Genomic DNA, 15,245 nt, shown 5'->3' on the forward strand with positions numbered 1-15,245 from the left:
TTGAGTGCTGCTTCTCCCTTCCCCTGGATTTCAGGTGGGATCACAGGCTGCCTGCAAGGCTCAGGGCGCTGCATGTTTTGTATGGAAACCTTCTGTTTGTTCCCTGAGATGGGAATCTGTCAGACACTGAATAAATGCAGGCAGAGTTGGCAGGGAGGTGTTACAGCACAGGAAACAGAAACACAGTCTTAAACAAATTAAAAAGATGGTAATTAACCAAATGAATTTCATCCTGGAGATAATCAGACGAATATATTTAGAAGGAAAATAATCCCAATTCTCAGAAAACAGTAATTAAAATATACTCATTTTTGGGAATGGTTAACAAGCTAAATTGGAGGCAGCAAAGTAGGCTTGGGCCCTGGTGGATGCTCCTTGGGACGGCGTCTGACGAGGCCCTGATGTGTGATCTAAACATAGCCCCGATAGCATCGGATTCGGAGCTTGGGAAGCGGCTCTGGCTGGATAAGGATAAGTTCTCGAGATGCTGAAGGGAGCGTGCAGCACAGGCAGTGCTGTTATCTGGGTCGCTGACAGATAACAGAGGATGAATTTCATAACCATGCATTTCAGAGGTGTCAACAGGGGGGAGGTGAAAGAATTTAGGGTGGATAATTGACAGGTAAACACGAGAAAAGGTGGGAAGATGCAGGCATCCAGGCGTCGGGAATTCACCTGCCTGCACCCATGTGTCAGTCGGAGCAGGCTGCCTGGAGAAGCAGGGAGAGCTCCCCATCCCTGAGCCTGCCCGGAGGATGTGCTGGAGGAGTCAAGCACCCAACAGGTCTCTTCTGCTTCCCAGTGGCACCAGAGGATCCCAGTCTGGGTCTGAAAGCCGGGAGGTTTATGAGGGAGTGGGAGGGCTGGGGGAGGAGGGGGAGGATGTCTGGGTGCCTCTTGTGGGGATGTCCTGGGGACAGGGTTTGTTCTCTGGGGATCTTGGTGCTTTCCTTTGGGGTCTCTGTCAGCTCAGCTGCTGCCTTTGACTACCAGAGGTGGGCGTTGTACCCACGAAATACTGACTTGTTCCAATGAGTTGAAAGCTACAAAGTTTGGGGAATTTTTGGCCTTTCCCATAGTTGGATCTGTTGAAGAGGAAGTGGTTGGATAGAGCACAGAACTAGAAAAATAATGCATTCGTTTCCCAGAGTAAAATCTGTTATTTTCAGGGTTTAGTCCATGAAACACAGTGTCAAAACCTCATTGGGAAACTTGTCTCTTTTGAGTTTGGATGGGCAGATGCACATTCTCTCCTCTACCAAATATGGATAAATACTGTTTTTCTAGGAAACACCCAGCTGATCTGATCATAGTGATTGTGATTTGACATCTGTGTGCACACACAATAATTACATTGATCTAATTTATTACTGAAACTGCCAGTAGGTGAATCGATGGTTGATGAGAGGCAGAGTGTTTGGGTATTCATTTCATTTTCTTATTAAAATGCCTGCAGAGAGGACAGATCATGCTGGGATCTCTGGGAAACAGACCTTTCCAGGATTCTGCAGTTTCTACCTGTTCAGTAAATGGACTGAGGGTGAAGAATGCCCTTGAAAGGAGCTCCATCCCCACAGGAGCCTGGCACGGACATTCCAAAGGGCGTCTGTGGGAAGACGATTCTGCTGCACCCAGTGTCTCAGATGGACTCAGCTCTGTGAAATAAACTGTTAAGAGAGCTGCTCCTAGGACTACTAATGAACCTGAGATCCTTAAATTGCATATTTGGGGGTTTCTGTTGCATTAAGCCTTCTGCACATCACAATGTTCTTAACTAGAATTTATCTGCATGCAAGAAAAGGGCTAAAAACTGAATTAGAAAGAAAGTATCAATAGCAATCCCATAAATTAGCATGCAGATTTATAATCTCTGATAATGGCTAATCTTTCGAAGACTTTATATATTTTTTTTGCCCTCACCCAAACTTTAAATGTTTAATTTCAAATTTACATTTTTGGTCTTACACCATCTAAATTGACCGCTTTGCCTAACAGCTCATCTGTTTAGGTGCTTCACTGTAGCCTGGGTTCTTGTCTAAAACAGAATTAGCGATGCCGAGGAACTGACTGTGGGGGTTGAAGATAGTACTGGTGGTGGGAAATTAGCGTGAGAGCTTGGAAAAGTGGGCTGGGAATGACCCCAAGGATACCTGTAAGCAACAAAACCATGCTTCCCACTCTCGATCCGGCCCTCCGAGCGGTCTGTCAGTCAGAAAACTCTGAATACCAAACAGCTTAAAAGTAACATTTAATGAATAGGAATTCTGTGCTCTTGAAATAAATAAATAGCCCCATTTTCCATCTGTATCTGCAGCGCATTGCCCCTCACAACCTCTTGTTAGAGAAAGAGTCTTTTAGGCTGATGTGTTTTCCTTCCCCAGCTAATTATGCTCGGTTGAAGTGAGTGCTCCGGATTCAAAAGTGACTGTCATTTAGGAAGTCGGAGTTGGGAGAGATACAGAGTTTCATGGAACCCTCTGTGACCTTGGAATGTAGCAGACATTTTTCTTATTTTATTTTTTTTAAAGTTTGACTTCTTCAAAAGAAGACCTTGAGCCCTGCTCAGATTGAGCCAGCTCTATCTTGCAGTCATTAATGATTCAGTGGCACCTTTTAAGTCCACGTTAGGAAATTCGGATTTTTCAATTTAGTCAAGCTGTGTCTCTTTTTCAAGTACTATGCTGCTCAGTTTTGAAGGTCTTCCAGGATTTCCAGTGGCTTCTTGCAGAGCAAGAGCCAGAGTGTGTTGTTTTAATCTAAAACCTCAGGGCTGCGTCTGTTCCATGGCTGAGCTGTCTACAAAGGTAAAAACGTCACATAGGCTAAGGAGGATCCCCCAGGTGGGCAGTGTATTTCTGCCGTGCTGCTGGAGTCCTTTCTGAGTGTGGCTTGGTTATTTATCTCTTATTTATTTATTTCTGTGTTTGGGGTTGGACCAGAAGTCTCTTCTCTCCAAGGGCTCGTAGCTTTTAAATATTGAAGGTTGAACCCCCTCATTGTGCTGAGCTAAACTGAGTGAACTTTGAAATCTGCTTCAAGGTCTGAACTTGGTTAAGTGGCCCTTTCTCTATTTAGTCTTAAGAGGAGGAAAACTCTAAGCCTCTGAGTGGATTCATAGTCACACTTTAATTAATCATATTTTTACAGCATGCTGCCAGCAACTGTCAGGAGGAAGGAGATGCCTCTAATCCAAATTCACAACAACAACAAAATAAATGCACTAGAAATGTCCCTAGCCAATAAACTGCCTCATCCTCCAAGAAATAATACTTCCCACAGCCCAAGCGCAGGAAAACTGATGGGAAGCAGATTTCTTCCACCCTCAGTCCCAATGAGACCAGGCCCATTAGCGAAGCAGGAGCGAGTGCCAGGCAAACCTGTCTCTGTGACACTGCAAAGCTGCTGTTCCCCAGAGCCCAGCCCCTTAGACTTTTCCTTTCGTGCCTGCCACTGCTGTTGGCCTCTCAGTGTGCTCCAAAACATTGGAGATAGGTTTTTTCTCCCTCTTTTTTTTTTTTTTTTTTCCTTTTCATTTATTATTTATGAATGACATCCAGAGGACACAGGAGTGGTGGGTTGTGTTGTGGTGGCTGCAGCAAAACTCTGGGCTTGGGCTGAGGTACTGGAGAGGGAATCAGTGTGGGAACTCCAGTGCCCCTGATCCCTCGCAGCTGCCGAGCTCCTTCCCAGGGAGCAGCCCCTGGTATTCCCAGTGAGGGACAGTCCCCCTGGATGACACAAGGCAGCTGCTGGCACAGTCCAGCTCTGTCCGTGCCCTCTGCAGCCCGTTCCTGTCCCTCGGAGCCAGTGGCAGCTTTGGCACAGCTGCAGGAGGGGCAGGTTTGAAGCATTAATTCGCCAGGGACCCAAGCAGTGCTGCCATGGCTCAGCTGCAGCCAAGGGCCTTTGAAACTTTGATTTTGGGGCTGTATCTGAGAGATTAATCATAGTCACAGCAGACACAAAAGTCTTTATGGGCTGCCACAAGCTGTGACTCACCAAACTGAACATCCAGGTTGTTTGCAGCCTTCAAACACATTGGTTCAGAGAGATTCCCTCCTGGAATACTGTTCTTGGCTCCAGACACAGCACAGGGTCACTTGCCCTGTGCAGCTCTTCCAGAACCTCCTCTGATTCACCCTATGCTAATAACATCCCCCACTTTCATAGAATTATTATATAACTTTGACTGCGTTTTCACTAGTTAAAAGACAGGACTTTGTTTCTTTCCTTCCTTCTATTTTTCCCCTTTTTGTGTAATGCAACTGTAGAAAAAGTCTTGAAATGGTGTCATTGAGTAGGTAGAGACAGAAAAAGCTTCCTGTGTTTACAGTTAAAATAGCAAAAAACAGTATTTTAAGACTTTTCACCCAGTTTTGGAGATGAACATGCAAATCTCTGTCATAGTGAAATATGCATAGAGATTTTTTAAACTTTTGGTTACTATTATCATTGTTTCTTTCATCTTTGCTGGGGTGTGGTAACAGCAGTGTGACACTCAAGCCTGCTACGTGTTTTCTCACACGCAGAATGATTTTCTTCTCTGAATGGAACATAAGTTCTGGTTAACCCAGAGAGAACAGTAGGCTGAAAGATAAAACCAGTGCCATTCCTGGTGGGAATGTTTGTGCCATGCAGGGAATTGTGGGGCAATGGGGGTGTCCCATGGGGCTGGGCTGTGCCAGTCCCAAGCCTCACCTGCCTGTGGGACAGTGCTCCTGTGGGGGCTGGGCCTGGCAGTGGAGACACATCTCCAGAGCCTTTGGTGCCTGGGGTGCCAGGGCTCGGGGCAGGGCAGAGGGGCAGCTGCTCCAAAGAGTTCCTGGTAGCTTTTCAGTGCTCCAGGCAGGAGCCTGCCACAGAGAAAATGGTATTTGATCTGATCCAGTTGCCCCTATTTGCCTTCTCCTGTGAAGTTCTAGTTTAATGAGTTCAGAAACATCAGTAAATTGTAAATTAATTTCAAGTGCAATTTGAAAGCAGGGCCTTGACTATCAGGTGTGTGGATACATGAAAAATCCATGTGGCCTTTAGAGTATTTCCTTGCCTTTAAATTAACTTTGACTTGTATAAAAGTAAAGATTTTCTGTATGTTTTATTTTTGGGTTGAGGATGGATTTAATTTGGGGGGTTTTAAATCCTTTAAGCTATTTGCCAGTGTCAGTTATGTTTTTTAATCAGTCTCCTTGTCTGAGGACTTCTTCCCATCTGATTTCCAGTGCTGGCAGTGTCAGCTCCTGTTAGAAATACAGAGCCTGGCATGTCTCACATTCCCTTGAACAGTTTTAGCTTAAAAGTATTGAGGAATGCTGCATCCTGGTGCTGGAGGGGACTGCTGGGAGCAGACCAGATGCTTTTTAAAATGTTTCCTCTCTAGGTTTGTCCAGAGCAGATAAACTCCCTGTGTGCAGAGGGGAGAGTGTGGCCACAGATGCAGAGAATCTGCCCGTTGGGCCCGAGGGGCTGGGACAGAGGGGGCAGAGTGGGCTCTGAGCCCTGCATGGGGCTTGTGCTGGCTCCACACCCCATGATTCCCATTCTCCTGCCTTTCCAGGGATTTGCCTGCTTGTTTCCTCAGAGCTGCTGGAGCATATTCCCACTGTAGGTCAGGGTGTTCTTTATTGAGTTGTGTAAAAGAGTTGGACAGGTAATAACAAAAATTTGGCCAGGGTGCATCACACTGGTGGTACTCAGGCAGTGCTGCTGGAGCTGCACCACTTCCCCCCTTCATTTTCTTTTGTAGTTTTCTCCCAGTCAGTTGTCTCCACTCCCAGCCAGATGTAATTTTCTTTACACTTTTACCTGAGGCCAGAAAATGGAAACCCCCCATTCTTCCTAGCGTAAGTGAAACTTTGCAGTCCTTCACCATGGAAACCAAATTAGTTCCTAGTGTTTAACTTGCCTCAAAGTCCAGATGCTCTGTTTGCCCATGATTTTTTGGGAAAGCTACAGCCTTATGTCTCTCTCCATTGTGGCCAAGGCAGAGGGAGGCTGGAAGCATGGAGGGTGACCAAGCAGCCAGAAACACTGCTGTGAGGGGTGACCCGGGGCTGTGTCACAGTCAGCAGTGTGTATATATAGAAACAGATAGATTTATCATCGGGTTATTGATCCTGCTCTGTGCACAGAAGCTCCTCACAGCACACCAAGACAATCTTACCTTGCCCACAGGAAGATCACAACAGGGAAAAGCTCCCTGACAGTGCTTTTGATCATTGGTTTCCTTGGGGTCTCTAATGTCATTTTAGCCAGGCCGGTGGGTGACACCGCAGATAACCAGCCCCATACATCCTGGCGTCTGTCCCGGGCCAGGGCAGGTTGGCTGCAGCTCATCTCAGCATCCTGTGTTCTGAGGGCACCACGAGGAGAGGGGCTGGTTCCCCCCGTCTGCCTGCCCAGCACGGTGTGCTCCACCTCGCTGCCTCCTGCCTGCTTAACAAATTGCGCTAATTGTCCAGCCAAAGCCCCTGGGAACCGGGATACGCCTGCGCAGGGGAAAACTGCAGCCGCCATCTGTGTGTCTGTCCCCCCTGCTCCAAGGAGCTGTCAGTGGAGTCTGCTCTGAATAATTCAGGCTCTGAGCTGCAATTTGTAAGATAAAGGCAAATAGAAAGTGCCTGTGGCTGTCTGCAGTAGCAGTAACTCTTCCTCCCGAGGTTCGATATCCTGCCAGTGCCTTCAGGAGGGAGCCGGGCAGGAGCCCCCGAGCCCAGCTCCTGTGGTGCTGTCCCTGTGATCACCTGCACACAAATGCTCCTGCTGGCAGCTCACTCCTGCTTCCGTGGCTCTCCAAGTCCAGGGCTTTCCCCCGTTGCTTCCCTCCCATGGTCCGTGGCATTCCAGTGGTGAACTCCTGCAGGAAACAGCTGCAGGAATGTGGAAATGTGGCAGAATGGAGCTCAACTCATTTTAGCTTCTCTCTGGGAAATTTTTTAACTTCCCTGCTTTGACAAACTTGCATTCAGTGCTGTGTAACCAAACCAGCCCGACACAAGAGCAGACAGAGGGAAGGAAGATCTGGTGACTTCACAGTCAGGGCTGAGGGACTGCAGAGCCCAATCTACCCCACCACGTCTTTTCCTTTATTTGAATCCATGGATACCTGTCACAATATTTCTCTGAGCAGTATTTCACTTCATTAGGTTGCATTGTTAACTGTGAAAGTCCTGTCAGTTTCTATCTATTGTTTCCTGCCAAGTGTTTGAAACAATCAGAGGTAAATTATACAGCTCTTTCCTTAAGCAGCCACATGGCAGTTTACTGAAGGGCATTCAGTGGCACAGGATTAAAAGAGATAAGTTACAAGATAAGGAAGGGGTTGAGGGTTTGCATCAGCAAAGGGTTGGTGCCTCACTGCTTTACACCTGCCCTCCCCAGGAACACCTCTTGCTTGGGGTCTTGCTGCTTCTTGCTGCCCCTTTCCCCCCCTTCACCCTGGCCCTGCACAAAACACACGTCCCTGCAGAATCCTGGAATCACAGAATGCTTTGGGTTGGAAGGAACCTTAAAGCCCATCCAGTGCCACCCCCTGCCATGGGCAGGGACACCTTCCACTGTCCCAGGCTGCTCCAGGCCCCGTCCAGCCTGGCCTGGAACACCTGCGGAGTGTTTTTTCAGTGTTGTTACCTTGCTGTGCGTTGTAGACCCAAGTACTGTGCAATGTTAGTCTGTTCCTAGGGTAAAGTGATGAGGCAGAAAGAGTCTTCAAGGCTGCTGAGCCATTCCCATCAGGATCAGCAATTTTCTGTGGGGAGACAGAGATTCATTCCTCATCTCAAGGAGGGCGGTGAGGAAGCTGTTAGCCTCAATTCCCTTATGTGCTTCTCTTCGGGAAGACATTAAGCTGTGCCTAAGTGTTTTGCTAAATAGAGGAGACCTTATTGCAGGAAACTTTAAAGGCACATTTTACAGCTTAAATCTACCTCTGAATGAGCCTTGCTGACAGAAATAAAGGGAATAACAGACTGATGCATGCAGAGTTGTCTCATGATTTTTAAAACATAAGGTCATCATTTACAAACTTGGCTCCTTCAAGTTAGGGATTCAAATGCTTATGTAGGTACATAAATAAGTGGCCTAGTTTTCTGGGATGCTGAATCCATTAAAATCAATGGAAATTTTGCATCTCTGAATAAAATGTCACTTATTTTGCTAGCTAATTTTAGGTACCCAAATACAGAAACTTTGATCTAAAAGAAAAAGATTTTTTTAAAAGCTGCTGAATTTTTGCTATGCTTCTGAAACACCAAGCTGCTGTGTTGGTGTTCCAATTCCTCCTTGAGGCCTGGCCTTTGGGGGAATTCAAAGGAAATCTGGACTGAGTCCTGCATGAAGAATTCACCTGGAATCACCTCGGTGTAGAAGAAGGAGCATCTTCACCTGTGGAGTGTGCAGTGTACCCTGTCCACTCCATTCACAGCCTGGGCCGAGGGCACAGGGAGAGGATCCAGCAAAACAACAAGTCAGAGCCTTCTGTAACAATCTCTCCATGGGATCAGGAATTCCTGTAAAGGCATTTTTGGTGTGTCACGTTGGTCAGGCCAGATACGATCTCGGTGCATTGTCCCTGCAAAGAGGTTGCCAGGTTGTGACTTGTTTTCCTGTTGGATCTGATCAGTGCTGGAAAGGTCAGTGTGGTAGCAGTAAAATGAAGTGAGAGATCTGTCACATGCTTTGGACTTGAGTTTTATAGCACTGAATATAAAAAATGAGAGGGGAGAGTGTCCTTTTGTCCTGTGAGGGCACTGATTTTCGTGTCCTGCTATTGCTGTGCACGGGAGCTGCAGAACATTAAGTCTGAAATTCTACATCGAGGACTTTCCTACTAATGAATTCTGTCTCCTGAAAGTGAGAGCTCATCTCTTTAGCATTTGTGCCTCGCACTTGATCCACAGGTTTGTGCTGCTGCCCTGATCATGTCACAGATATCCCTTCTTATGTCTCTCCAGCTTCCCAGCTTAACCAGCATCACATTCAGGTTGCTTTTCCCCTTCCCTTTCCAGCCTCAGCGTATTTTCCACAGTGTGTATCCTATTCTGAGCCCCTCAGAATAGGGGCATTCAGTCCTTTCCTGTATCATTCTTTTCCTTCCCTGACTCTGGGTTTCATGTCATCTTAGTGCCTTTTTGTCTGACAATATCTGTATTTGGCAACTGGAGCATGTTCCTCCCACTCACAGCACTCTCCATTTGCCAAGCCCCTGATCCTGGTCCAGTTCCTCCCTGAAACTGTGGCTGCCCCATCCTTGGAAGTGTTCAAGGCCAGGTTGGACAGGGCTCGGAGCAACCTGAAATAGTGGAAGGTGTCCCTTCCACCCCAAACCATTCTGTGATTCCGTGATTCTGTGAAAAACCATTCCTCCCTCTAGACCTGATCTCCACATCCCCCATCCTGAGCAGTTTTGTTCCTTTCCATGTCACCTGAGTCCCAGTTAAATCCAGCAGTTGTGCCTTCTCCTGCTTGCAAAACACCCTCTGTGAAGAGTAAAGGCCATTAACACCGTGTCACAATGTGCCCCCTGCTCCTCTGATGTCAGCAGGAAAACTTCTCAGCTAATTCATAATTTACTATGTACTTCCAGATTAAGAAAGAACCTAGAATGGCTTACGTACACAAAATATTCAACAGCCAGAGGGACCATGAAAAAGAAAAAAGTATTCATTTCAATACATTTATTTTCCAAGAGAACAAAAAAACCTTCTTTTTTTTTAAACTGGGTCAGCGCTACATCTGCAGCACTCAGCCATTTTCCATACGACACGATCACCCACTCTGTTTATCTTTAGGCAATATGCTCTTGCAAACTGCCAATTAATTGCATATTTGGTGCCTGCTCTCTCCCAGCATCCTGGATAAACACGGCAAGGCAATCACGGGGAGCTGCTCTTGGCTGCCAGGGGAAGGAAATCTGTCATTGTCTCAGCCTTGTTATCTGCAACCAAGGCAGACTTTTAGCAGCGTTCTGCTTGTAAACACCCTCTTTAGACACCTTCTGATTTCCAGAGATGGCTCGTCAGCCACTCTGCCGTGCTACCTGCAGCTTCTTAAATCATTGCTTTCCAAAATGTTCGATGCAGATTGTCCTTGGTAAAAGGGCCATCAACGCCAGTAAAATGTGGTGAGAGAGTCCTTAAAATGAAGAGATAAAGCTGAATCCAAGTAAATGTAAGAGACAGAAAAGGGGAGAAGGGGGTGTGGAAACTCTGCTCTGCTCTGAGGGTTCTTCCCAGGGATTTTGTTGGGATTGCTGTTTGGGAGGTTTGGGGAACAGATCTGGTTGTGATGTGGCCTTTTCAGAAAGGTCCAGTCTGTTGGTGTTGGCTCTGGTCCTTGTCCTCCACTCTAAGCTGGAAGTATCTCCTACTTTGTACAAGAGTTGTTTAAATCTATGTCCAGAGAAAATGAGACACCCTAGGAAATCATCTCCATGCCATGCAGGATTTTCTGGCTGACCATATTCTTCCTTTCTGTCTAGTGGGAGGTGTCCCTGCCCATGGCAGGGGGGATGGAGATGGATGATCTTTAAGGTCCCTTCCAACCCAAAACGTTCTGACTCTAATTTCTGTCCCTATTGAAATCCCAAGAGAAGGCTCTGGAGAGCTGATCCTTCCTTGGGTTGGGATGGGCACCAACAGATCTTCACTCTTTATTTCTATCACGTTCTAAAGCTGAGTGACTTCAAAAGAGGCTGACTCTACAGTAGCTGCAGAAGAACTGGGACAAAATCTTCTCCTGAGGCAATCCTCAAGAGGATTTAAACTGCCATCTTGACATTGAGTTATTGTAAATTAACTGTTGCTTCCAGGCAAGGAATGATGAATGGTCTGAAATGAAGAGATAAGCCTGCGTGTGGATACATTCTCCCAGGCTCTTGTGGACCTTCCGTGTTATGAGCAGCTGGAATAATTCCTAAAACAGGGAATATTTGATGCTGGGTCAGTTCCTATTTTGATATGCTCATGTACATGGAGGATAAATGAGAATAATTACTTTGAACCAGTGTAATTAGAAGAAAAACAAGCTCCTTGTGTCTTAGAACAATACAAACACATATTTGGGGGTTTTTTGTTTGTTTGTTTAGCTGAACTCTTTTACCAGTCTTACCTTACACTGTCCATGTTTTTATTGTGCCATTTAGTATTTACCTACCAGTGGTGCCCTAAGGCCAAGAGTTAAGGTGAGCCCTGAGTGCCAGGCTGACAGTAGAGGCAATCCACCCTTGGTGTGAGCAAGGAGGCGATCCCAGGAAATGGGAAGCTTGCAGTTATCCCATCACAGATGCTTTGGGGTCAGATCCTGCTCCTGCTAAGTCAGAGGGAACACCACCACTGGACTTAGGTTGGCATCTGGCCTGAAGACACCAAACACATTTCATCAGAGGGATTGCAAACCTGTTCTGTTCTTGCCTCTCAGGTGTGGATGCAGCAGGGTTTCCTGAACACCTGAGTTCAGGTACAAAGTGGTTCAGAGCGAAGGCAGCGCGTGCCCGCGTGTCCCGCGAGCCAGCTGAGCAAATGGCCCCGGGGAGATTAGCGGGATGGTGTTTGCTTTGGGGCAATAGTGAAGTACATTATTGGGATTGTTCACAAGTCTCTGGTGAGCTGTTGGCATAAGGTTGGGCCCTGAGCAGAAACGCAGGAGAGAACAGAACGCCTTTGGAATTCCACCCTTCCACTTGCTTCTGTCAATAAAAATGTGTCCTGAGGAGCAGCAAGTCCTTGCTCAGGGCTCTCCTGGAGCACTGGCTCATGGCAGATGCTCTGGGTTCCCTTTCTTGTTCACTCAGGGAATGGTGCAAACAGCTGAGATGGATAATCTGGCCATCCCCCACTGTTTGTGGCCATCACCAGAGCAGCAGATCTAAACATTTGCCATCAGAAATGAGTGAGAGCCTCTGCCTCGGGGAGGATGTGTGTCAGGAGAGGGGGAGTCATAAGGGGTTGTGGGAAATTAAACAAAATTTTCAGGGTTTTTTTCCTTTTATTTCTGTCACACCCCAGAACTTTCTCATTGACTAGCTGAAGTAAAATCTTTTGGATTGAGCCTGTTTACTAGGTCACTGTGGATTATTGTAATATTGGAATACAGTGGAGACGAGATCCATATGTTCCTGTCAGGGACTAGAGTTTATTATCGCGCTGGAGATGCCTAATAATAAAAGTTTAGATTTCAAGCAGATTTGAGGAAAATGTGCTTTAATTCCTGTCTGTCTGGTTTGTGGACAAACTCCCGTATGCCTGGACTTCTTCGCAATTTAAAATGTGACTTGTAAATACCAATAGAAGGAGGCTGCGAGCTAAGCTGACAGCAGTTATAGTTTGAGCTTTAAAGATTAACTGCCTTCAGGAAGTAATAAAGAGCAGAGCTGCCCGATCCTGATGCAGCTGCCTATGGAAAGATGTTGACACTGCACTGACAGGCTTTGGGAGCAGCGCCGTGTCTCCGGGAGGGTTCGGGAATGTGCACTCCTCTGGCACAACCAGCATCCCTTCTCCCATCCTTGCTCCCATCCCTTTTCCCATCCCTCCTCTCATCCCTCCTCCCATCCCTCCTCCCATCCATCCTCCCAGCACTGCCCAACCTTCGGCCGAGTGTCCCCAGCAGGGATGGTGGATACGGAATGTTTTGGAAGTGATGCGAGATAGTTACTGCATAAATAAAGAGGAAATCTTAACATGAATCAGAGGTGCAGACAGAGCAGCCCGTGCTCGAACTCTCCCTTCTTACCTCTAGGTTTGTTGTTCTGCACTAATTATGTATGAGACAGAAAAATGCTGGATGAAGTTTAATTAGGAATGAGCTGCTTTGTCATGTAAACTCCGAGTGCAGTTTGCAAGCCTGGCTCGCCGCCAGGACCGGTGTGAGCTCCTCGGCAGCAGGGAAGGGGCTGGGAGCAGATGCCTCTCCTCCAAAACACTGAGCCTCGAGGAAGGGCTTGAATTACAAAGGAAGGGAAGGGGCTGAGCTTCCCAGCCCCCTCCTCCCCCACAAAGGGCAATAGTCAGTTTACTTTCATAACCCCACTATCAGCTGCAGAGGAAGTCTCGCAGTCCGGGAGTCTGCGAGCGGTTCCAGAGCAGCTGAATCCAAAGCGGGCAGAGCCGGCCGAGGGAGGGCAGCCGGGGGGATGGACTCGCCCTGCTCCCGGAGCAGCTGACTTTCCCGGGGACTTCAGCATTGCTTTTCTGTCCTGATCTTATTTTTCTGTCCTGATCTTATTTCTCTGTCCCGTGGAGGCTTGGGTAAGTGCCTGGTAGTTTTCCACTTACCTTTCTCTTCGGTGGTTCACCAGGATCTGCCAAAGTGCAATGGCACTGCAATGACAAAGTATTCCCTGCACCTTTATGAGCTTCCTCTGGAAGTAGACGATCCAGATTGGAAAAGCTGGACCTTTACAATCTTTTGAATTGATATACTGCATTTTCAAAAGGGACAGGGAGCAGATATGGAGAAAACTGATTTTCCAGCACGTTGTTTCAGCTAATGGGGACTGCTAGGGCTACGGCAGCTTGCAGTGTGCCGGATTTCCAGCGGTTGGATTGCTGGAGCAGAGCTCTGCCGAGGTCTGTCCGGCAGTTCGGTGGTGCAGATGTTTGTGCTGTTTCCTGTGGAATCAGCCTGTGGGGGTCGGGGCAGCTGCGCCTGGAGCCAAGCTCTGTATTCCATCAGCCGCCAAGGAACGCAGCGTCCGGCGCTCCCTCTGGCACTGGTGGGAAGAGAGGAGGATGCAGGAATCAAATGGTGACATGGTTTGCTGGAGAGGTGTTTGCTCTGGGCCCTGATGCTCTTGCAGAAGGGATCCGGTGGATTGGGAGCACAGATCACAAGCAAGCAATTCCCTCACATCCACGGGGAGCAGAGCGTGCGGAGGGGCCAGGCAGAATTCCCAGATTTTTCAAAGCCGTTGTAAAAGATCTGTGTGATTGTAAAGAAAGAAGTGGCCGTGCCTGGCGGTCGGGGTGTTTGCAGGCAGTCCCGGGGATGTGGGTGTCTGGATACGTGGTAGGAGCAGTCGGAGAACTTGAAAGGGAGATGGACTAAAACTTACGTAATGTGTGAAACTGAATGTCCTTTCCTGCTGTCCCTGCTGTGAACCTGAGAAGATTAACCCTGAAATGATTTTTAAAGCTGTCTTTGTTAGTCATCCTTTATGCAATTTGTTTCTTTATCTGTTTCATTCTGAGCACAAGGAGCCAGGGAGGTTCCATTCCCCTCTCCACTCCTCCTCTATTGTTAGTCTCTCCCAGCTTCCCGTACGATTGTCCAGCTCTGCTCTTTGCAGAGCCCAGCAGAAAAGGATATGGTTGAAAAGAAAGAAAGTATTTCAAATTAAAATCTGGCGAGTGCTTGTGTCCTCATTAGGCTTCAGACAATTTTCTTCCCTCCCATCTCCTTTTTTCCAAAAGTTGCAGGGTGGCCAGTATCACTTGCAATACCTTAAACTGCAGCAGAACCCCTCTTAGCCCTCATAGCCATGCACTGGCCAATAAATGCAGTAAATAATAATCACAGCACAGCTTGAAAACAAAGCGTATTTATAATAATATGAGCAGCCTGGTCTAGTGGAAGGTTCCCTGCCCGTGGCAGGGGGTTGGAACCACATGAACTTTAAGGTCCCTTCCAACCCAAACCATTCTGGGATTCTGTGATACCTACAACTAGGAACACCTACATAGAATGAAAGCAGGGAATTCTTGCATTAAGCCTCATTCAGATTTGTGAGCTGGTCACAGCTGATGAGTTGTCCCAGCAGTGACACTGAGCATCTGCCCCAGGCAGGACCAGGCTTGGAGGACTCCAGGAAAGGAGTGTGCAGGGAGGGAGGAAAGGTCATGGCCCCATCTCTATTGGTTCTCATTAAGCTGTAGCTTGATGAGCAAATGGTAATTAATGGTTGTGTTAATGCTCAGAGGTAAGCTGATAGGACTCTCCTTGCTTTCTCTTGATTCCCAGCCATGAGTTCAGTCTTTTTGAGCAGCACTGAGGAAGCAGGGTTGGGTCTGGGCGATCTTTGGAGAGGCCCAGCCAGCAGCACGTGTGACCTTCCAGTTTGTTTGCACCTCCTGGCACCATCCTCCTTCCCACTGCACAGCAATTAGTGGGAAGTGTCCCTGGGCAGGACTGGAGCCCGGGAGAAGAGAGCTGCCGTGGGGCTTGTGAAGATAAGAGAGACTGGTGAGGCTGAGCTGCCTCCTGTGGCCTTGTTAGTGCCAATATTGGCACAGGGAGATGCAGGCAGAGCGGGT

At 47.6% G+C, this 15,245-nt stretch overlaps 1 protein-coding gene across 4 annotated transcripts in view; it reads left to right on the top strand.

Annotated features, from left to right (window-relative positions):
* Positions 1–15,245, top strand: part of DAB2IP (DAB2 interacting protein) — a 132,187-nt gene that overhangs the window by 48,977 nt on the left and 67,965 nt on the right. Inside the window, exon 1 of one of the 4 annotated variants that reach the window (XM_069032192.1) lies at positions 13,072–13,241. The exons of the other annotated variants lie outside the window; for them this stretch is intronic. The gene's annotated coding sequence lies outside the window, so the exon portion shown is untranslated. Of the gene's footprint in view, positions 1–13,071; positions 13,242–15,245 lie in introns of those variants that run through there. 4 annotated transcript variants of the gene reach the window in all.

Source organism: Aphelocoma coerulescens, chromosome 17, assembly GCF_041296385.1.
Source record: "Aphelocoma coerulescens isolate FSJ_1873_10779 chromosome 17, UR_Acoe_1.0, whole genome shotgun sequence".
Classification (NCBI taxonomy): Eukaryota; Metazoa; Chordata; class Aves; order Passeriformes; family Corvidae; genus Aphelocoma; species Aphelocoma coerulescens.